The 23374-nt window shown below is 40.9% G+C and overlaps 1 protein-coding gene across 6 annotated transcripts in view; it reads right to left on the bottom strand.

The window, feature by feature from the left end:
• Nucleotides 1-23374, bottom strand: part of NFATC1 (nuclear factor of activated T cells 1) — a 147288-nt gene that overhangs the window by 39358 nt on the left and 84556 nt on the right. The window lies entirely within an intron of this gene.

Below are 23374 nucleotides of genomic sequence, written 5' to 3'. Positions count from 1 at the left end.
CCAAGAAGAAACCTGCTCCTGTTATGGACAAATTGTTTCCTCCATCTCCTGCCCCAAAGGTGTGCTGAAGAGGCTGTACCTGTCAGTCATGGAGAAAACGCTCTGCTCTGAAACATGAAGGGTGACTGGCATGGAATTTGCTACTTCAGCAGACCTTTGAGCATGAAAAAAAATCTTGAGCTTCTCTCTAATAAAGGCAATTCAGAGGGGAGAGAGGACTTTGCCTTTCCTGGATATCCAGCAGCACATGAAGTTGACAGGGAAAAGACTCCCACTTCCTAGATCAGGTGAACTATAAATTAGAAGGGCCAGGTAGGCCTCTATGGCCCAGATTTTTAAAGGTATTTAAGCATTCAGCACTGCAACACATAACTGATTTAGGAGTCTAAATCTCATTTGCAGAAGGGAGTTAGGCACTTAGAGCCTAAATCCTATTGACTATCAATGGGCTTTTTGCTCCCAAGTGTCTTAATCCCTTTTGAAAATGAGATTTGAGCTTCTAAATCAGTTAGGCATTGCAATGCTGAGCACAGTAATGCCTAAACACCTTTAATAATCTGGGCCTAAATGACTTCAAGGAGTTTGAATAAACATATTTATTCTAGGCAGACCCAAACTTAAATACAGAGAGCAGTGATTTTGGATTCATGTGAGGGTTTATCTTCTTGCCCTAATAAAAGCCTGCAGAGACTTTCATAGCTCTTAGGCACTGCTAGCAATTTATGACAATATCACGGGATATCTGTTAGGGTATAAAAATAACTAGTCTGCTAGGGTAGAGTAGATACCAATGACATATCTCTGGGTACTGTGACCTAACAATTCAGTTTCAAGTGTATGCGTGTGTTTGAGGATTTTGAACCTTTAAAAGAGCTTTTAGTCCATTTAATATGTGTGCGTATATTAGCTATAGTTAACTTCTTTTAATGCTCTCAATTTTTACTTCTGGTGAATGCACTTTGCTACCCTTGTTTTACAACCTTCTAGTCCCTTGTTAATTTTGCTCCTTCTATATTGTTTTACACACAGATGCTTGCAACACTTGCTTCAAGATTTCTTGGGCTACTAGTAAAAACATGCTTAAATACATAACAGATGCACGAGTGCCATTCAAGATGCATGTGTTACGGATAATGGACTGTCGTCAGATTCCTCCTTCTCCTATTTTCACCTGCTCACATGCTGCATGCTAGTTAGCATGGTTCAGAATGTACTAGTTGCAGGGAAGGAGATTCCAGGTTCAAGGACAGCTTTATAAAACCCAGATTATGCCCTTTATGAAAACACAAGACCAAAGAAACACACCTCAATAAACAGAGAAGCATAGAGACTGTAAGAAAATACTTTTCACAGGATCCTCATGTGTTTTACATTAGGTTCACTGTACTAGCACAAAGCCTGGCACAGCTGGAAATACGAGGATCGCTGAATACTGAATTTTCCCAAAATATCACAGTTATAGAAACACCTGTGCTAAGTAATTCCAAATTAATCCACTGACAATTCAGTGCTCAATAACCCTTGCAGTATCTCATTCATTTAAAACTATGAGTCTATGGGTATGTCTACGCTGCAATTAGACACCTGCAGCTGGCCCATGCCAGATGACCCGGGCTCATGAGGCTCGGGCTGAGAGGCTGCTTAACTGCGGTGTAGACATTCTGACTCGGACTGCAGCCCAGCCTCTGGGACCTTCCCACCTTGTGGTCTGGACACACCCTATGAATCTTATGATGGCACTGTTGAATGGTGGCACATGGGGCTGGTGGGCGAAGCATTGCGGAATACTGATTCTATGACAATGGTGGGCAACCTGCAGCCCATGGGCTGCATGCAACCCATCAGGGTAATCTGATTGTGGGCTGTGAGACATTTTGCTGACATTGACCGTCTGCCAGCACGGCCCCCCCCCCCCCAGCTCTCAGTGGCTGCAGTTCGCCATTCCTGGCCAATGGGAGCTGCGGGAAGTGGCAGGCCGCAGGGTCGTGCTGACCGGCACTTCCTGCAGATCCCATTGGCAGGGAAAGGTATACCACGGCCACTGGGAGCTGTGGGAGGCCGTGCCTGCGGAGGGTCAACGTCAGCAAAATGTCTGGCGGCCTGCAATCAGAATATCCTGATGGTCCGCATGAGAGTGGCCCACCACTGTTCTATTACCTCAGGCTGTTCTTTTTCACACCCTTTGCAGTGCACACCTTTGCTTCCTCACTTAGCAATATGTATATTTCCTTGTTTCTGTTTTCAGCACATTTATAAAGGGGCCACTCAGTCAAGGTCATATTCAGTAGCAAAGTGAATGGTGGGGAAAGTTATGTGTTGATAAGTCTGGCTTCAGTCCTCAGCGGCACCAAACTTATCGCTGCTACATCTGAGGAGGGTGGCTTTCCACTCTTCTGATCCTGGGCCAGCCTGGGGCTGAAAAGGCCCCCAGAATAATTTAGAACAGGCTGTAGCTGTGGCAATTGAAGGTTTGGCCCTCAAAATGCCTCCTATACAGAAGTGTGTGTGGGAGGCTGGCTATCTCAGCTTTGCACAACGTGAGGATACCCTTGCATCGGGGGAATCCTTGGCTGCCCTTTTCTGGCTTTCCAGCTGCTTTGCACTGTCTCAGTAGCCGAACGGGGGAAAGGATTCAGCCTTCAATGCGGGCCTGATTCACCACTGGTTTACTCCAGCTTTACATTGGTATAACTCCATTTACTGCACTGTCAGACAACTGATGTAAGGCAGTTCTGAATGAGCCGACAGAGACATGCTAGCTTTGTGTTCAGTGGAGTCACACTGGTGTACAACTGGAGTAATACAGAGGTGGATCAGGCGCCACAATGATGAGTAGGTGTAATCTACAGGATGTAGTGTGGCACAAGAGTGAGTTTGTAGCCGGAAAAGTAACCAATGGGATGATGTAAGAAGGTGAAAAGACAAAGTCTGGGTCCTGCTTAATCTTACACCCCCTGTTTGTTGCTTTTCTTGCTACAATCCCACTTCCTCCACCTCCATTAGCATGCAAGCTACAGCAACTTACACAGATTTACTGATGTCAATTACACCAACTTTTGTGCACCTCTTAATTTATGAGGTCTCCAGGTAAATAGTGGCTACTTGGACATGTAGTTGGAGGTTTCTTAACTAGTTCAACTAAATCTTGTCTATTAAATCCCCCAAAGTGTTTTTCCAGTGTAATAAAAAGGTCCTCTGTGTTAAATACTGTTTATCTGCTAATCTCATTACTAATATAGGTATTGCACTGGGAGAGGGAAAAAAAGCATTAATGCTGAAATTGCTAAAGAATGTGGGCCTGATTCTCCACTGCCTTGCACCTTTTACAAGTCTTTTACACGTGTGTAAAATGAGAGTAAAAAATTCTACCAAATAACGACAGTAGCATTTACTCCACTTCTACAGAAGTATAAATATCTTCACCAGGTACAAGACAAGAGAATTAGGCCCTGTGGGATCTTTGTTTTCAAGGAATTACCCAGAAGAGCTAGAATCACATTTTAAAGATGAGTGTGTCTGCAGAAAGGAGCTGATGAAAACTGTTACAGTTAGTTTTCTTATCAGGCCTTAGTCTCTTTATAGGAATGGATGGCTATATTACTTGCCTTGTAGAGGACAGATATGCCACGGATTGCTACACTAAGACATACTGCAGTGTATTTGTGACATTCCATCCAGTATCTGCTTCTGTCCAGCATATGTAACGCTGTCAAGTGGAATAGCAAAAGCTGGTAACATGCAGCAGCTGATACTTTTCAAATGGAGTTTAGAAGAAACCGTGGCTCTGATTCTCCACTGCGTGGCCATTCTGTGAGTGATTTGCACCTGTGCAAAGCTGGTATCAAAGGCTACGGGTCAGAAGGATGGTGTTTTGCATTCATTTTGCAAATGAATACACAGGGGATGATCAGGTCTCATATATTTTATGCACATCCTCAAAAAATTAATTAAGGGCATTTTTTCTTCTCTCTGGCCTGTCTCTAGTTTTATCACAGGATGCTCTGTTTGTGGAATCAGTTTATTATCCTGGAAACCAGAGCATTTCTTTAGACCACAAACAAGTTACAAGTATTTGCTTTGTCACATTATAAGGCTAAGAAGGGCCTCACATACCGGCTAATGGATATCCCCATCCCTACTGTCCTTTCATGATCTTTATTTGGGTCAAGCGAACAGCATAGCTCCACAGATGTCTTTGGATAGGTCCACACTGCAGTTGGGAGATGTGATTCCCAGCATGGCACTAGCTCACTTTAAGCTGGCACACTAAAAATAGCAGTGTGGACATTGTAGCCCTGGTGGAAACCCAGGCTAGCCACCCGAGTTCAACCCTGCCGACTCCCTGGGATGGAGCTCAGGCAGCTCGCCCAAGCCACCACCTGTGCCGCTACGTTCACACTGCTATTTTTAGCACACTAGCACAAGTGGACTAGCGCAAGTCTTTCTACCCATGCTGGCAATCACACCTCCCAGCTGCAGCATAGAATCTAGACATTCCCAATGGAGCCACACTAGTTTACACAAGCAGCCTGGCCCCATAAATATTGCATTATGAAGACATCTTCTTCTAACTTAGGCACCAATCCAGTGCATTCCTTTGCCATGGCTGTGGCAGGTCAACAGCCAACAGGAGAGTAGTGGTAAAGCATGATGTGTCTAACACCATTTACCTTATGTCTTATGTTCATGCTAACTTCCAACCTTTAGAAACCTGAGGCCAGATACCTGGTACTAAGTCTCAAATGCACCCTTCAGAAGGCATAATTTTCCATGAAGCTAATTGCTGGGCCTCTGTCATTCAGTTTTGGGACTCCTATGACTCTTAGATTGTTTTGCTTCATGTGACATAAGATTCCCCATATTATGTGTGGAGAGAAGCCATGTGATACCAAGAATATGATTAATAGCTCTGGAGTTAATATTTAACAGAAAACAGGATTAACCAATCTACTTTAAACTATCAGGTCAAATATTTAAAATCGGCTATCGGCTCAAATGTCTTCTTTAAATGACACCAAGCTGAAAGAGACACTGCCATTCTAGCTACAAAACAGTGTTAAAATGACAAACAACAAAAAGCCCTGCAGCTGTTCAGAATCTATCAGCACTATTAGCATGAACAGGACTATTTTTTAATTTAATACAGCCGTCTCAAATGTCAATAAGCATGCTGTTTTAGGGCTGCTTTGTGGTGGTGAGATAACACTCTGCACTGCAGACTCTCAGCTCATTACAATGAAAAATTAAAAACTGAATTTGCTCCACTCTGAGACATACCAATAACAAATTACCACAATGAGATCACAGTTTATAAAAGAAAAATAACAAACATGATGCCTGATCCTGCAAAGACTAGTGCATGGGAGTAATTTTACTCACTTGAGTAATCCCAAGCCTTTGCAAAGATCAGGTTCTTACTGTGCAAAGGAATGATAAATATATTTGATTTATCATTGTTAATTATTTTAAAATACTTGCTTTTATATAATGCACTAGATTGGTCTACTGATGATCTTGGACGGTCCATAATTTGAAATACTAAAATATGAAAATGTTCAAAGTTCTAAATTAATCTGACAAACATAGTAACTGTGCTAACTGTTTTTAAATGGCTTGATGATATCACCTTAGGCTGCTGGACTTGTGTCATTATGTCATTTCATTTAATGTGAAGGTCTGAGAACCATGTGTTGGCAGCAGCACTGGCTATAATAAATCAAAGCTACTTCCAATTCTTGCTCAGAAAGACAAGCATTTATGACATCATATCAAGTCACTAGGCTTAAGACAATGGCCCTCTGTGTGGGTTTGAATGTGGGAGAAATATTTCAGTTAGTGTTGCAAGCCTGGATTTAACTGAAAGGTTTTTCTTAGAAGGTAAAAAGTTAATATATCAAACCTTGAAGAAAAATAATAAATCATGCACATTTACGAGAGGGTTCCTAAAAGCTTTTAAAATGTACATATATGTACATACATATATAGACAATTCTAACAAGTCTGTTTGCTTTTACATTTTAGCAATCCAGATGGTTTTTTTAAAAACCCTTTTATTTTTTGTCATTATTAACACAAATGAACAGAGAAAATATAATCATTTCAATTATACAGATGTTTATCCTTATTAACTGTAACCTAATCAAGTCACATTTCCACACATGTATTAACAATCCAGACATTTATTGCCCTATAATATATTTATTTTGCCCTTGGTTTGATAGAGCACATCAAACAAAACATCCACCGTTCAAGGTGCAGAATATGATGTATTCGTCTGGAACCTATTTACAAATTTTGGATACTGTATTAAAAATAGCTACATAATTTTTTCATCACTTACACACAGAAAATTCTTGAATTTTGGGAATAAATGTCTCACCACTAGTGACAATTTAGGCTGGCATTTTCAAAGGAGCGTAAAAGAGTTTTAGGACAAAATTCTCCTGCAGGTCAAATTGGAAGAGATATTGGGGTTGGGGTTTTTTTTGCCTTTTTCTGCAGCATGGGGCCTGGAATGTTTGCTAGTTGAACTACAGTAAATGGTGGATTCTATGTAACTTGAGGTGTTTATAACAAGAATTGATGACTTCAGTAACTCAGCCAGAGGTTATGGACATATTACAGTAGTGGGTAGGTGAGGTTCTGTGGCCTGCAATGTGCAGGAGGTCAGACTAGATAATCATGATGGTGCCTTCTTAACGTCTGTGATTGAGATGGGCAGCTAAATGCTATATGTGCCTTTGAAAAGCTCTCTCATCAAGTAGTCTTGATCCAAACAGAACAACCCTGATACAGAGTATCAGACATCCCTCCAGAAGATACCACACTTGTCATCTCATCTGCTACTGGTCTAGAAGTCTCTTAATTCTCACTAATTTAGAAATGGTTATCAATTTGGACCCACTTTTACTTACCTTTTAAGCATATTTTTGTTATTACAATACACCCAGGATTTCACCCCAAGTTTTGATTTTTCAGCAAAAGTTAGTGCTGGTGAGAAGTGACAAATTGTTCTCCCTAAAGATTGACATCTCCTGCTTTACTATATAACAGCTGCAGAGAGAATGCAAACTTCCTCACAATACTCTGTCAGGGTGTCTCAGCTCCCTCATGGAGGGACTAACAGTTCTAGCGATTAAGACAATAGCTCAGTCTACAGGCCCATTCAGTTCTTGGACTCTCTGCTGAGATTCTCAACAAAGGTGCTTTTTGAGATGGTGCGTGATGTGGACATTTTCCACTAGGAACTGTATTAACCAATTCATTCCTAATGGTCACCAAACAACTATCAGATTGTAACATCTTGGGGCAGAACTGAAGCAGTGCCACAGAAATGAAAGGTACCTGAGCACTCTAGAACCTTTAAGTCGTTTCTGTGCACAGCAGCACCACTACATAGTAAACCAACCTGTGCTCTTTGAATAATTGTAGGGATTATGTAAACTGTGGCTTCTTTTTTGCCTCTGCTTAGCTGACAACTAGCATCGTGTGGTTAACAAAGGAGAACCTAAAGACATCCCATTAAAAATTCTTCTCTCAGCCAACAGATATTCACTAAGGAAAGAGGAATGAATATACAGAAGCATTCTAGGAATTGAGGGAAGGGAGGGGGAAAAGGAAGCAATCTTTGAAAAAACACATAAGTCATTTAATCTATTTTTATTTTTTTCATTTTGAAAAAGATACATTTTCTGAAGGACTAAGGCTAGGTTTTAAAAACCAACAAAACAAAAAACAGATGAGTCACCATTGGGGCACAGCACTCAGGTGACAATATGGCCCATGCACTACGTCCATTTTCCCCTACTGCATTTGTCCTCACCTATTTGTAAACGCCAGGGCCTAGATGGCTATGGTGGTGGTAGTGGTGGGGTGGGAATGACAATGCTTTATTATTTATTGGACCTTCAAAGTATGTCTTGAGTAACTTCAGTCATTGACCCAGAGTCCCTGGGATGGCCGAGCTGAGCTTGGCGAAAGACTAGAGGAGGGAGAGGGAAGGGGGAGGGAATATGAAATAAACCTAGTTTTAAACCATGTTTATTCACCCCTGAATAAACCAGGCTCTGGCATAAATTACTCTCAGGTATTCAGGGCTCACCGGAGCACCCAAACAAGGCCCTCCCCTCCCCTGCTGTACCCTCTATGTCAGAGGCATGTTGGGGTAGGAGCTACTGGAACACCTCTATGATGGCGGGATAGAGGAAGGTTGTCTTTTTGCCTGCTTTATGGCTGCTTTACACCCCAAAAACAATATTAAGCAGACTAAACACAGACTAGGATCTGGCCTGCTGGGTCTTCTATGGAGTGATGGGATTCAACTGTCTGAAACAGTACACAGCCCTCGGGCCCAGTTCTAATCTCAGGTATTATTGTGATGGCCACTAATAGAGGAAACTGAAGAGATCTGTCTTGCTTCCACCAGTGTGAATCAGAAATTGCTCATTTACGGGGTTCATTTGATTGCTGCCCCCATTTAGGGAAAGAAATTTGATACCTTTAAAGCTGATTGGTTGCTTTCCCTACTCACAAGTAGCAGTGCTAGAAACACAGAAACATAGGGCTGGAAGGGACCTCAAAAGGTCATCAAAGTCAGCTCCCTGCGCGGAGGCAGGACCAAGTAAACCTAAACCATCCCTGACAACATGTCTGTCCAACTTGTTCTTAAAAACTTCCAGTGACAGAGATTCCACAACCTCCCTTGGAAGCCTATTCCAGTGCTTAACTATCCTTATAATTAGAAGGTTTTTCCTCATATCTAACCTAAATCTCCCTTCCTGCAGATTAAGCCCATTACTTCTTGTCCTACCTTCAGTGGACATGGAGACTAATTGATCACAGTCCTCTTTATAATAACACTTAACATAGTTGAAGACTGTTCTCGGGTCCTCCCATCAATCTTTTCTCAAAACTAAACATGTCGAGGCTTTTTTTTTTTTTTTAACCTTTTATCCTTTTTGTTGCTCTCCTTTGGGCTTTCTCTAATTTGTCCACATCTTTCTTAAAGTGTAACACCTAGAAGCAGACACAATACTCTAACTAAGGCCTCACTGGTACCGAGTAGAGTGGGACAACTACCTCTTGTGTTGTACATATGACTTTCCTGTTAATACACCCCAGAATGATATTAGCCTTTTTCACAGCTGCATCACATTGTTGATTCAGATTCAGTTTTTGATCCATGATAACCCTCAGATCCTTTTCAGCAGTACTATGACCTAGCCAGTTATTCCCTATTTTGTAGTTATGCACTTGATTTTCCCTCCTCAAAGTGCTGTACTTTGCACTTGTCTTTACTGAATTTCATCTTGTTAATTTCAAAGCAATTCTCCAATTAGTGAGCATGATTGTCCTGTACATTTCTATGTGTCTGTTTTTAAGGGCTCTGATGTGTGTGTATAAATAGGCATAGTATCCAAATAGACATGATCTAGGCACAGGATTTCAGTCTATAATCTCATTTTGCGTATATTCTCAGACAGCACCATTATCTGAGTCGAAAGTACTTTCAGATAATTCAATTACTAAATGCTTTTCAACTGCTGTTAAACTATTAGGTTGTTCAACACATATTCAAATGAAGACAAGATACTACATGTTGTAGAGACGTGCACTCTGTTAAACTGGAGGGATAGCCCAGGGACATCTGATTTGTGTGCTTGTTAATAATGAAGAGAGAGTATATATTACATTTCTTTGAATACGGGGGGGTAGGGGGGAAGAGAGTTCTAAGAGACATGATTAATATCTTATGATAGAAAATAAATCATACAACTTTGACAAGAGTAAATCAAGTCAAAATATGATTTTAAAAAACATGTGAAACAAGTTAGAGCTTTCTTTCTATTTTTTTAAAACAAAACTTTCCTGTTGTTAGATCTTTATGGTCTCCCAATACTTTGCCTTTGTCTGTGTGACCCAGTTGCAATCCAAAATAATGTGGCTTGAGCACTCGGGATGTTGTTTGAAAGTTCTGAGTTGGAACTAGATGTCTGGTTAGTTGGAATAGATTAGTTTTAGGTCTGAAATGGGACTTGTGTCATCAAGAGATCTTGTGATCATCTCATATAGCAAATGTTCCTTTTTGCTGCATGGAGGAAAGAAGATTTAGCCTACCTAGAAAAGAAAAGCAACACCAATGTCTTTCTCTTAAGATATTCCTACTGATGTGAAGGTCTGCTCTCCAGTTTCACAGCCTATATGCCAACTTCACTGGTGTTTTCACTGCATAATATTTAGTTGCATGCACTATGACTAAAGTTGGAAGTTTGACTATGCACATAAATGTAACATTGGTAAAAGTGACTGGTTTTCATGACATTGCAGTTTGTCAATACATATAAATACTAGGGCTGTAAACGATTAAACATTAATTGTGATTAATCATGAGACTAAAAAATAATCACACTTTTAGTCACACTGTTAAACAATAATAGAATACCGTTTATTTAAAATTTTTTAGATGTTTTCTACATTTTCAAATATATTGATTTCAATTACAGCAGAATACGAAGTGTACAGGGCTCACTTTATATTATTATTTTTTATTACAAATATTTGCACTGTAAAAAGATAAAAGAAATAGTATTTTTTAATTCACCACATACAAGTATTGTAGTGCAATCTCTTTATTGTGAAAATGCAGCTTACAAATGTAGAATTTTTTTTACATTACTGCACTCAAAAATAAAACAATGTAAAATTTTAGAGACTACAAGTCCACTCAGTCCTACTTCTTGTTTAGCGAGTTGAGTTTGCATGGCACTGTTGTAGCCGGCTTTGCAAGGGTATTTACATGTCAGACATGCTCAACATTTGTATGCCCCTTCATGCTTCAACCACCATTCCAGAGGACATGCTTCCATGCTGATGACAAGTTCTGGTCGATAACGATCCAAAGCAGCACGGACTAACGCACATTCATTTTCATCATCTGAGTCAGATGCCACCAGCAGAAGGTTGATTTTCTTTTTTGGTTGCTCAGATTCTGTAGTTTCTGCATCGGAGTGTTGCTCTTTTAAGACTTCTGAAAGCATGTTCCACACCTTGTCCCTCTCAAATTTTGGAAGGCACTTCAGCTTCTTAAACCTTGGGTTGAGTGCTGTAGCTATCTTTAGAAATATCATATTGGTACCTTCTTTGTGTTTTGTCAAATCTGCAATGAAAGTGTTCTTAAATCGAACAACATGTGCTGGGTCGTCATCTGAGACTGCCATAACACGAAATATATGGCAGAATGTGGGTAAAACCACAGAGCAGGAGACATACAATTCTCCCCCCAAAGAGTTCAGTTAAAAATTTAATGAATGCATTATTTTTTTAACGAGTGTCATCAGCATAGAAGCATGTCCTCTGGAATGGTGGCCGAAGCATGAAGGAGCCTACAAATGTTTAGCACAGTGGTGGACAACCTGATGCCCGCATGCGGCCCATTAGGGTAATCTGATTGTGGGCCACGAGACATTTTGCTGACATTGACCGTCTACAGGCACGGCCCTCCGCAACTCCCAGTGGCTGCCAGAGGCCTGGCACTTCCCGCAGCTCCCATTGGCTGTGAACGGCGAACCGCAGCCACTGGGGTCTCGGGGGGCCATGCCTGCGGACGGTCAACATCAGCAAAATGTCTTGCGGTCCACAGTCAGATTACCCTAATGGGAGGAATGTGGCCCATGGGCCGCAGGTTGCCCACCGCTGGTTTAGAATATTTGTCATGTAAATACCTTGCAAACCGGGGACAAACGTGCCATACGAATGCTTGGCCTGTTCTCACTTTCAGGTGACATTGTAAATAAGAAGTGGGCAGCATTATCTCTGTAAATGTAAACAAATTTGTTTGTTTTAGCGATTGGCTGAACAAGAAATAGGACTGAATGGACTTGTAGGCTCTAAAGTTTTACATTGTTTTGTTTCTGAGTGCAGTTATGTAACCGAGAAAAATCTACATTTGTAAACTGCATTTTCACAATAAAGAGATTGACTTGTACTTGTATAAGGTGAATTGTATAAGGTGTAGTACTTGTATAAGGTGAATTGAAAAATACTATTTCTTTTGTTTATCTTTTTTACAGTGCAAATATTTGTAATAAAAATAATATAAAGTGAGCACTGTATACTTTGTATTCTGTGCTGTAACTGAAATCATTATATTTGAAAATGTAGAAAAAAATCCAAAAAATATTTATAATAAATTTAAGTTGGCATTCTATTATTGTTTAACAGTGCGATTAAAACTATGATTAATCGCGATTAATTTTTAAAATAGAGTTAATTTGTTTTGAGTTAATTACTTGTGTTAAGTGTGATTAATTGACAGCCCTAATAAATATACAGATGTGGGATTCAGGCACCCTTGTTCTGTACTATGGTAAAATACTACATCAAGAGATTTAACATTACACTTGCATCCCTCTCTCTGTCTGCTTGCCCTCCAGGAAGTTGTGAATATTAAAATGTAAATTGTGGGCAGAGTGCCCAAAAAGGCATTAATATGGGAGTAGCCATAATTTATGCAGCCTATTGTATATAAGCAGAATTGTACAGCCAGTGTGGGATGTAATCTTCAAGAGGGTTATTGGTTTAAAGGAATATTTATTGATTGAAGTTGTATATTGAGATTAGAATCACAATCAAACATGCATATTTTTCATCGTGTAAACACAGGAATTGTTGTTAACTAGTTCACAAGATTCACTTTCTATGCTATAAATATTTATATGCCCTGGGATTTCTATAAGCCCCTCTCTTATTTGGGTTTTCTTCCTCTCTCTCTCTCTCTCCCTCTCCCTCTCTCTCCAGAGTCTGGTGGCTCTAGACAGACTAACACACAAAGTGTGCTATAAATTGCTCTAATGAAGGTTTCTTTGGCCAATCAATGGCTACTTTCTCATATACCACCAATACTTTTACTCCTATTCTACCATCAGCAGCAAGCAGGCTAATGTGGCTTTACCCCAGGATGTCATTTTTCATCTCTCTTTACAGCATGTTTTGATCTTGGCTGTTCTGAGCCATTTTAGCTCTTACTCAGCCTTCTCCTTCAGAGACTTAGAGAGTCCTTCTCTACAGCCTACAAAATACATTTTCTTATGTATAGTTTATCTGATGCAATCACCAGAACGCCATTCCCTTCAGCATCAACCACAGGGCTAGATTAATTATGCTGATCAGCCATTCCAGGAGAACAAAACCAAATCGTTATGTTATTTCGCCCTTGCAATTTGAAACCTCATCTCCTTTATGGAAGTTTTACTTTTTGGCTTTTAAACCAGTTGGAAGAGCCTAATGGTCCAACCCTGATAACACTTACACAGGTGACACCAGTGTGAATACTCAAGATGTAAGGGAGGCAGATGATAGCCCTTGAAATGCTAAAGTTTAGCGGACAGCTCAGGAAGCTTCAGTGATAAAGACCACAGGACAGATTCTGCCATCCTGACTCAGGCTGAACAATACTTTGAAGTCAGTCGGACTATTTGCTAAGTGAGATACTGCTCAGTGAGAGTTAAGGTGCCCGAATATAGCCCTAAATTCTTAGAATTACCTTTTTACATGTGACCAGTAGCACCAAGATGGAGTTTACAGGTCAACTGTAACTCTGGAGTTCAGTGTAGGAAGTGACCACCCTTAACCTCAGAGAGGTTATGTTCCTCTGTGATCATAGAATCATAGAATATCAGGGTTGGAAGGGACCTCAGGAGGTCATCTAGTCCAACCCCCTGCTCAAAGCAGGACCAATCCTCAACTAAATCATCCCAGCCAGGGCTTTGTCAAGCCTGACCTTAAAAACTTCTAAGGAAGGAGATTCCACCACCTCCCTAGGTAATGCATTCCAGTGTTTCACCACCCTCCTAGTGAAAAAGTTTTTCCTAATATCCAGCCTAAATCTCCCCCACTGCAACTTGAGACCATTACTCCTTGTTATGTCATCCACTACCACTGAGAACAGTCTAGATCCATCCTCTTTGGAACCTCCTTTCAGGTAGTTGGAAGCAGCTATCAAATCCCCCCTCATTCTTCTCTTCCTCAGACTAAACAATCCCAGTTCCCTCAGCCTCTCCTCATAAGTTATGTGTTCCAGTCCCCTAATCATTTTTGTTGCCCTCCACTGGACTTTTTCCAATTTTTCCACATCCTTCTTGTAGTGTGGGGCCCAAAACTGGACACAGTACTCCAGATGAGGCCTCACCAATGTCGAATAGAGGGGAATGATCACGTCCCTCGATCTGCTGGCAGCGCCCCTACTAATACATCCCAAAATGCCATTGGCCTTCTTGGCAACAACGACACACTGTTGACTCATATCCAGCTTCTCGTCCACTGTAACCCCTAGGTCCTTTTCTGCAGAACTGCTGCCTAGCCATTCGGTCCCTAGTCTGTAGCGGTGCATGGGATTCTTCCGTCCGAAGTGCAGGACTCTGCACTTGTCCTTGTTGAACCTCATCAGATTTCTTTTAGCCCAGTCCTCTAATTTGTCTAGGGCCCTCTGTATCCTATCCCTCTCTACGTATCTGCGTATCTACCTCTCCTCCCAGTTTAGTGATCTTTACGGGAGGCCATTCAGATCAAGATGGAGCGCTGCATACTGAGACCAATGGGGTCCAAAGTCCAAATCTCTTTATTAAAAGCCAGGGTGAGCGCAATCTGCAAATGAGGTGTGGCTATTTGACTCCTGACCAGTGGCTAATGGGATTCTCATTTGCGTGAAGTATGGAAGCCCTTGCACTAGAGCTAAATATACACTGGAGGGGCAGACAGTGCGGAGGAATCCAACTGCATAATATTGGAGAAAAAAGGCTCAAAAGTGAGATTCCACTTCTCCTGCTGCTCTAGAACACATTCTGCTGCTGGAATGTAACAAAAGAGTTGATGGCCCAGTTATGATGAATTTATCCACTGTTTAAGTGGAAACAGGAGTCTGACAAAGCCTTGCCTGCTTTTTGTTGCACTGTTAAATGTCAAAAGTAACATTCAGCCACATAGCAGCCAAATGAAATAAATTGTAACAGCACATTGTGTAGAAATGAGCAACCATAATTCAGATTTTCACGGTTAAAAAAAAAAAAAGTGAAGAAAAAATTCCCTCCAAGCCATTCCACCTTCCTTGTTATTCTGCCCTGATTAGTGCAGACTTTATGACACACCCTTCAGGAATCTTTCTGCCTATAAAAAGAAGATGGGGGAGAATGCTTGTCAATGCCGACAATATCATTTCTAATATATTTGAGAGTTTGAGCCTAATTCACAGTTACACCAGGCCCCCTTTGCACAGCTCTGGCAGCAAAAAGTTGATTTACAGTGGATATAAATACAATTTACATCCGCCTGCAGGCACATATAAACTGTTGTTTCTTTGGTTTTCTGAGTTGGCCCTGAACTAACTAAAAGTGACTTTCTATGGGGCTGAATTGTGTGGTAGCATAAGCAGCTGTGAGGGTTACTTTCTCTTTCTGCTTTGCTTTATCTGGGTTTAGCTGCCTGTCTGTCCTGAGCGCTGGCTGTGTCAGTCAGCGGCTTTCCAAATGGCCTCGGCAAGCCACGGTCTACAGCTCTCCTAGCCTGTCGATCACACACACACACCCCCACCCACCCACCCACTTTCACCTGTCTTATCTTGCAAATTCATTGAAGAACAGCTCCTCTTTCTAACCTGACCGGTGCATTTTATGACCTTTTTACAACCCCACAACAGGATTTGGCCCAGGTTCCCCACATAATCCGATGATCAGTTTGCAGACATAGCAAGGATGCATATTTTGCCAGCCTCGGATATGAAAGTTCACCAGAAGTTCCAAGTAGAAATGTGTCAGGTGGCCATCAGTAAAAGCTGCTTTCTATGTCACATTAAAACTCACTGCTTTACATCTTCATTTTACTGTTTTCAGCTAATATGACTAACGTAGCATGTTAACTTAGAAAGTGAGTGGCTGGCGGAAGAGGTGAGATGAAATGGAGGTGTGACTGCGAAATGTAATCACTAGAAAACTGCTGATCGTACTCTTCTGCAGCATAGTCAGGAGATAATTTTAGAGCTAAGGCAGGAAGCTGAGTAGGATGCTGAAAAAAGCGTGCAGTGGGCACTGATCACCATTTTCATAAGCACCCTGAGAACTTTCATCACTTTCAGACTGCAAAGCTATGAACCATGAATCAGATATATCTAGTAACTAAGTACCAGGTTTTCAGAAGAGCGTAGCTCTCAAAGCTAGCGTTAGATTTTAAAAAGAACGTAGCTCTTATTTAGGCCCCTAAATAAGTGGCCAGGTTTTCAAAAGAGCTCAGCACACTGGGTGCTTATTTAGGTGCTGAAATAGAAGCCGAGCTCTTTTGAAACTTGGCCCACATATGGTGAAGCAAATGTCCCCAAATGTATCCAATATGTTAAGCTTTTAAATGAAGATCATGCAGCTTATCACCTGCATTTAACTAAATAATAAAAGTGGTAGGGATAACATTTATAAAGTAATTTATTATTTTAAAATAATTCATTAGAGTTAAAAGCATGAGGGTGAGAAAACCTGGATTTGTGCTGGAAATGGCCCAACTTGATGATCACTTTAGATAAGCTATTACCAGCAGGAGAGTGGGGTGGGAGGAGGTATTGTTTCATGGTGTCTGTGTATATAATGTCTTCTGCGATTTCCACAGTATGCATCCGATGAAGTGAGCTGTAGCTCACGAAAGCTCATGCTCAAATAAATTGGTTAGTCTCTAAGGTGCCACTCCTTTTCTTTTTGCGAATACAGACTAACACGGCTGTTACTCTGAAAAAAGCATGAGTGAAACAGAGAACAGGAAATATTTACCAACAACAATGTACAAAATAATATTTTTGGTGTCAGTGTAACAGGTACACCAACTTTTTCAACTTCCTATTAACTTCGCTCATGGAACACAAAAATTTTCCTAAAAAAACAAACAATGTTTTTTAAATGGGAAAAGTTACACTGAATACACAAAATCTTTGCTATTTATAGCTTAAAATAGTGTGAAAAAACCAGTCTCTTCCCTTTCTTTAATGTGATCAAGAGTGGTATTTCCTGTGTCTCAGACTATGTGATTAGACTTTCAAAATGGTAGCTTCCCGTTTGATTGATCCAGTTTTCTTTATTATATTTAACACACCTTAAAACATCTTTTAGTGCTTTAAGATCAACCAATGATCTTAGCTGCACTGGTATAATTTCACTGAAGAGAACAGATTTACTTTACACAAGTTTACACCAGTGTATCTGAGGGCATGTCTACACTGCCCCACAGCTTGGACTCCTGGGGTGTGAACAGCAGTGCCACCAAAGTACTGCACTTTAACTCCCTTGTGTGGACACTGTGGGCATGAACTAAAAGGTTCCTATTTTGCACTAATGTAGTCCTATTTGAAGAGGACTACAGTAACTCCTCACTTAAAGTCGTCCCAGTTAACGTTGTTTTGCTGTTACGTTGCTGATCAATTAGGGAACATGCTTGTTTAAAGTTGTGCAGTGCTCCCTTCTAACGTCGTTTGGCAGCCGCCTGCTTTGTCCACTGCTTGCAGGAAGAGCAGCCTGTTGGAGCTAGCTGATGGGGGCTTGGAACCAGGGAGGACCGGCAGCCCCCCTATCAGCTCCCCGCTCCCCTAAGTTCCCTGTGCAGCAGCCGCCCAGCGGGCCAACAATTGCCTGCAGTTCAGTTGTCCCTCCCCCCACTGTCATGTGCTGCTCCTGCCCTCTGCCTTGGAGCTTCTCCCAGATCCTCCTGCTTGCTGGGGGGGGAGAGAAGAGGGGAGCTGATGTCAGGGTGTCCCTCTCCCCTCTGCTCCTGCCCCCCACTTACCCTATCTCCATAGAGCAGGGGGACACACGACAGGGCTCAGGACAGAGGGAGCTTCCTGGCAGCAGCTGTGGTCTCAGCTTGCTGATTAACTTAACAAGGCAGTGTACTTCAGAGTGGGTCAGCGTACTAAAAGGGGAAATGTGCATCTCTCTCTCTCTCTCTCTCTCTCTCACACACACACACACAGAGTGTGTGTCTCTGTCTGCCATGCTGTCTCCCCTCCCTCCATTCCTGCTGCCCTGTACAGTGTGAGGCTACTTTAACAACGAGTTAACCCCTTGAGGGCTCAGCCAATTGCTAGTTCATCATTTAGCACTGAGCTATTCCCTGGGAAATATCCCACCCTCTGACTCCTCCACCTCAACCAAGCTTCACAATCATCATTGCTGTGTACCAGTATTAAATTGTTTGTTTAAAACTTATAGCGTGTGTGTGTGTGAGCGCGCCAGTCTTTTGTCTGGCAAAAAAAAAATTTCCCTGGAACCTAACCCCCCTCCCCATTTACATTAATTCTTATGGGGAAATTGGATTCACTTAACATCGTTTTGCTTAAAGTCACTTTTTTCAGGAACATAACTACAATGTTAAGTGACAGGTTTCAGAGTAGCAGCCGTGTTAGTCTGTATTCGCAAAAAGAAAAGGAGTACTTGTGGCACCTTAGAGACTAACCAATTTATTTGAGCATAAGCTTTCGTGAGCTATAGCTCACTTCAAATGTTAACTGCTGGAAATGGCCCACCTTGATTATCACTACAAAAGGTTTTCTTCCTCCCCCTCCCCCCGCTCTCCTGCTGGTAATAGTTCATCTTAAGTGATCACTCTCCTTACAGTGTGTATGATAACACCCATTTGTTCATGTTCTGTGTGTATATACATCTTCTCACTGTATTTTCCACTGAATGCATCTGATGAAGTGAGCTGTAGCTCACGAAAGCTTAGGCTCAAACAAATTGGTTAGTCTCTAAGGTGCCACTAGTACTCCTTTTCTTTTTAACGTTGAGTGAGGAGTTACTGTACATTAATGCAAACTAGGAACCTTTTAGTTCATGCCTGCAGCGTCCACAGGGGAAGAGTTCCAGCACTGCTTTTTGGTGTGCACTGCTCTTTGCACCCTCATAGTCTGAACTGTGGGGCACCCTCATAGTCTGAAATGTAGTCATGCTCTGAGAGCAGAATTTGGCCTCTATTTTCAGATCTAATTTACAGAGGCAGTTTGGAAGTCCTAGCATTCCCACATCATAACAACCTTTTCCTGGACAAATAAACTCATTGATTGTTTTCCCTGCTTTGTTAAATAACATTTATGTGGCAAAATGTAATGGAAGAGAGAACTTTTGAATGAACTAAAGCAGTATGTGACATCAGCACTCTGCAGACACCACAGATACCTTAGATGGCACTAAACCCCTGTTTATGAGAGACAAAAGTCTAAAAAGGTCTCCTTGATTTTTAATCTACCTGTTCAAAAGAAATCTGAATAAGCAGACACCTAATTTTAATAGTTAATGAATTTCTTGAAATCTTCTCAACTTTCTCCAGAATTCCACGCAACAGGACAACTTTAAACATCTGCATCTGAGACAGAGAACTAGGGCTAGATTTTCAAACATATTTAGGGGGTCTAACCCCTTTAAAAATCTGGACCCTAGTCTTACCTAGACCTTCTTAAGAGTAGCATACACAAGCTGTATGGAATCTCAAATGGATTTTTAACTGTAGCATGCATTTTTAAGTGCTTACCTTCTCCTATAACCTCCTTCAGATTAGATAATTCCCCAAACCCTACTGATTATGCCCACTAATATTCTTATTAACATAAATGATTATGCTAATCATGTAACAAACTCATATAAACAAAAACATTCAATCTTACACAAAATAAAAAATATTTAGCACACATAATAATGGTGTTTTTAGATGAAAATACAATACAAATGCAGAGTTGGCTAATGCTTTTTCACAAGTAACATTACACTCTATACTAATAAAGCCTCTGGAGCAAATATCTAAAAAAGGGCTACTATGAAGACTGCCTTTAAAGGGTGGACTATTGAAGGGTAATCTCATCTTGCTTTGCAGAGATTAACAGTTTACACCATTTAACAGCGGGGGGAGCTGGGATATTTTAATGGTATGTGGCCATGAAAAATGAGCTGCGCGGACTCACCTACATCAAAAGGTTAAGGAACTTGCTTATATTCTGTGTGACAGATATGTCCAGTGTATAATCTCAAACGTTTAAAGCCTGCAGGCTTCAGGGTAAAGCTGATATACAGTAGCTCAGGCCTGAATAATACTGCAGCAACATTTAGAAAAAATGCCAATAGCCAAAGATCAACAGCTTTTATCTATTATCAATTTACGTATGATAATAGGAAAGTGAGATCTGGGATTAGTTACTTTCAGCAGAGGTGGACCCAAGAGCCAAAATTCAGAACCAGATCTGGATTTTGAATCCCCCACGGTTTGAGTCTGTCCAAGCCAGAGTTTTCATACAGACTCACCTCTTTCCAAAAACACAGCTCCACTTCTCCTCCCCACCTTGTAAAGCCTCTATTTTATGTACAAGTTTTCCCATTATGGGATATAGTTTTATGCTGTAGAAACTCATGATCCCCCAAGTAAGCTCCTTTCCTACAAATTGTTTCCATTTATATAGAGAGGGGAAAATCCTGCCATGTCTCCACAGCCTAGGAAGTCCTTGACTGCAGGGAAAGCAGAGAGTTCTGCAGTACAGAGTGGTCTGCACTCTCTGCATGCCACAAAGTTGTACTCTCTGTGTGCTATATGGGGCCATTCAAAGAGCTTGTGACTGAGTGAATCCATGACTACCTGGATCCATTGGCTCTTCGCCTCTGTAAAATGGGGAGAAACAGGACTGTAGGGAATACTTTGGCTCTAAGACTATGGTAGCAGCTGGGAAGTGACCCTGTGGCATGTGTGTATCAGTGCCTTCCCTCTAACCCCATAAAAAGTACCAGCACAAGGCTAGTACCATACTATACCTGGCTCTGGGAATGTTTAGCTGAGATGTAAAGTGTAACATGTATCATGTAATTTCTAAAGGATCCTTAATGCACAGAAAAAAGTAAATCCATGGAAGGCTTTCTAATCAGACAATATGCTAACATTTCAAGGCTAAAAACAGGAAGAACACATGATATACTACCTGATTTGTGTAAAACCACATCTAATACTTTATGATTACTTTGACATTTGCTTGTTAAAAATCTATAGTCTCTACACTTTGTGTGATTTTGTCTGAACAAGTCAGGAGGTGTTCACTGGACAAATATGTTGCTGATATTTTTTAAACCTTTTTACCTAGGTAACATAGTAATTGCTGGCTTAATTATTTTTTTCTTGATGAGTGTAACTTTGGTTTTCTTTAATATCTTTGCAAACTACAAGAAGCTTGTGAATTAAATTAGATAAACCAGTGCAACTTAAAAAAAACCTGCATTAAATATAGCATATTGGATAACTGAGTTTGGTGCTAAATTTAGTCTAATTTTTGCATGTATATACATATGACAATAGTCAAGATGTCGCATCCCTGCCAGTAAAGGGCATGATGCAAACAATTACAAGAATATACTCTTTGAATAATTACAGGTGATTACAAAAATATATTTATTCTTATTACTTCTGTATGCATAAGGGAGTTTGTAAACAAATCAGCATGTTTCTTAAAATTATTTATATATTATATACAAAAAGGGTCTCCCAGGTCAGAATTTTTACTCTCTTACACTGGTTCTACACCTGTCAATCAAGGCTGCAATGGTTTGAAGTCCTTGGAGTTACATGGGCATAAAACCAGTATTGGAGTGGCGAATCAGGCCCACAGTGTTTCAAAAAATGACATTGTCATAAGGGCTCAACAAAATAAAGTAGGAGATCATTCTCTATTGCCTGTTTCTTGGGAAGTTATTTATACTCGTGCAAAGAGATTGTAAAGTGATACTAAATCCAAATGGTAGTGTTTTACACTCACTTTGCACTCATGTAAATGACGGCCTGAGGTGCAGGGCAATGGAGAATCAGGGCCAGGTAGATGAAAAAGAAAGGAGTATTGTTGTTTGAAAGAAGGTGTTGTAGTGCAAATAGCAGTCAGCAACAGATCTGAGATTTAAATATCTATGGAAGGTATATGGCAAGGTAAGCACTATCTCTGACCATCACAACAGATGCTTGCTGCTGAAGGTATCATATAAGAGAATGATAACTTTTCTGTTTGTCATCTAGAAGAGTTACACAATCTTCGACTATACATAGACATACACACCGCAGAAAAGATTTGCATAATTAGGCTAATTCAACAAAACCTGGGGCAACCATCTCAGTAGAGTCCTTCTATGACATTTAAGGAGTAATCTTTTGTTGTCAAATTCCCTGTTACTTTATGATGCTTTATTTTGAATTAAAGTCATGATAAAAGTCAGGACTGGCATCAAACTAGAGCTGTGTGAAATTCAACATTTGTATTTGATGGAGTTTCACCTAGAATGTTTGCAAGGTTGTTTTTTCCAAGCCATATCATGCAACTCGCATTTTACTTTGCATAAAATTCCTACAAAATGGCTATTTTCACATTGGAAACCTGTGAAAAGTGTGAATTTAAGCATGTTTTCCTTGCCAACCCATTTCCCTCGACAACTAGGTCATTTTCACTTTAAATAAACCTTCATATCTCACCAAAAAAGGGCTTTCTGAAATTGATCCATTTTAAAGTTATAACTAAATGTAAAGAAACAGGAGTAAATTTACCTTTTTTATGATGAATATTGCACACACCTCTCTCTTGAATGCCCCTAGTATTGGTAGGTTATCATCACTTCATAGCATTTGGCAATATGAGGTTCCAAAACAGCACAGATTACCACACTTGTTGTGAAAATCCCCATGGCCCAAACCTTTCATATACATAAAGGATTTTAGAAAACCTTCTGATTTCCCTTCCCATTATGCTTTTCAACAGTGCTCCAGAGTAGGATTCAACTGGAAATCAACCTTCTGATTTGAATGGTAAGAAAGTAGGGGGACAGAAGGCACTTCATGAAAGTAGCCACACAATCTGATTCCTCTCACAGGAGATCCTGGAATAGTTCCTAAGTGGTACACTCAATCCCTCGTGCACGCAGACTTTGCAAGAGCCAGCTTGGAAAGATGAGTGCAATGGGCCTTGTTTTTCTCAAGAGAAAGAAAAACGCTTCTTGAGCCAAGCTGCTCAAGAGTGAGTTAGCAATGCCTGCTCCCTCTTACTCCACTGTATGGCCTGTTCTACAGAGAGTCACTGACAGGTCCGTCTGGCCCACCAACCTGACAGACAGCAAAAGGACGCTGTAGACTTCATTTTATCTCTGACCTGGGGCCAGGCACCTGTCCTGCAAATAGCATTAACTATCCCCTAACTCAATCCTAAGCTAGGCTAGAACTGGCCTCTCAACTCCACGTTCAAGGAGCTTGTGTGTTCAGCACCCACAGTAGCCTATAAGTAACACTGGGAGGGATTCTCACCTCACTTTGAGACTCAATTTCCAACCCCAAACAGGCAGGCAGGTGA

This window comes from Chelonia mydas, chromosome 2 (genome assembly GCF_015237465.2).
Source record: "Chelonia mydas isolate rCheMyd1 chromosome 2, rCheMyd1.pri.v2, whole genome shotgun sequence".
NCBI classification, from domain to species: domain Eukaryota; kingdom Metazoa; phylum Chordata; order Testudines; family Cheloniidae; genus Chelonia; species Chelonia mydas.
This window is presented reverse-complemented; position numbering and strand designations above follow the sequence as displayed.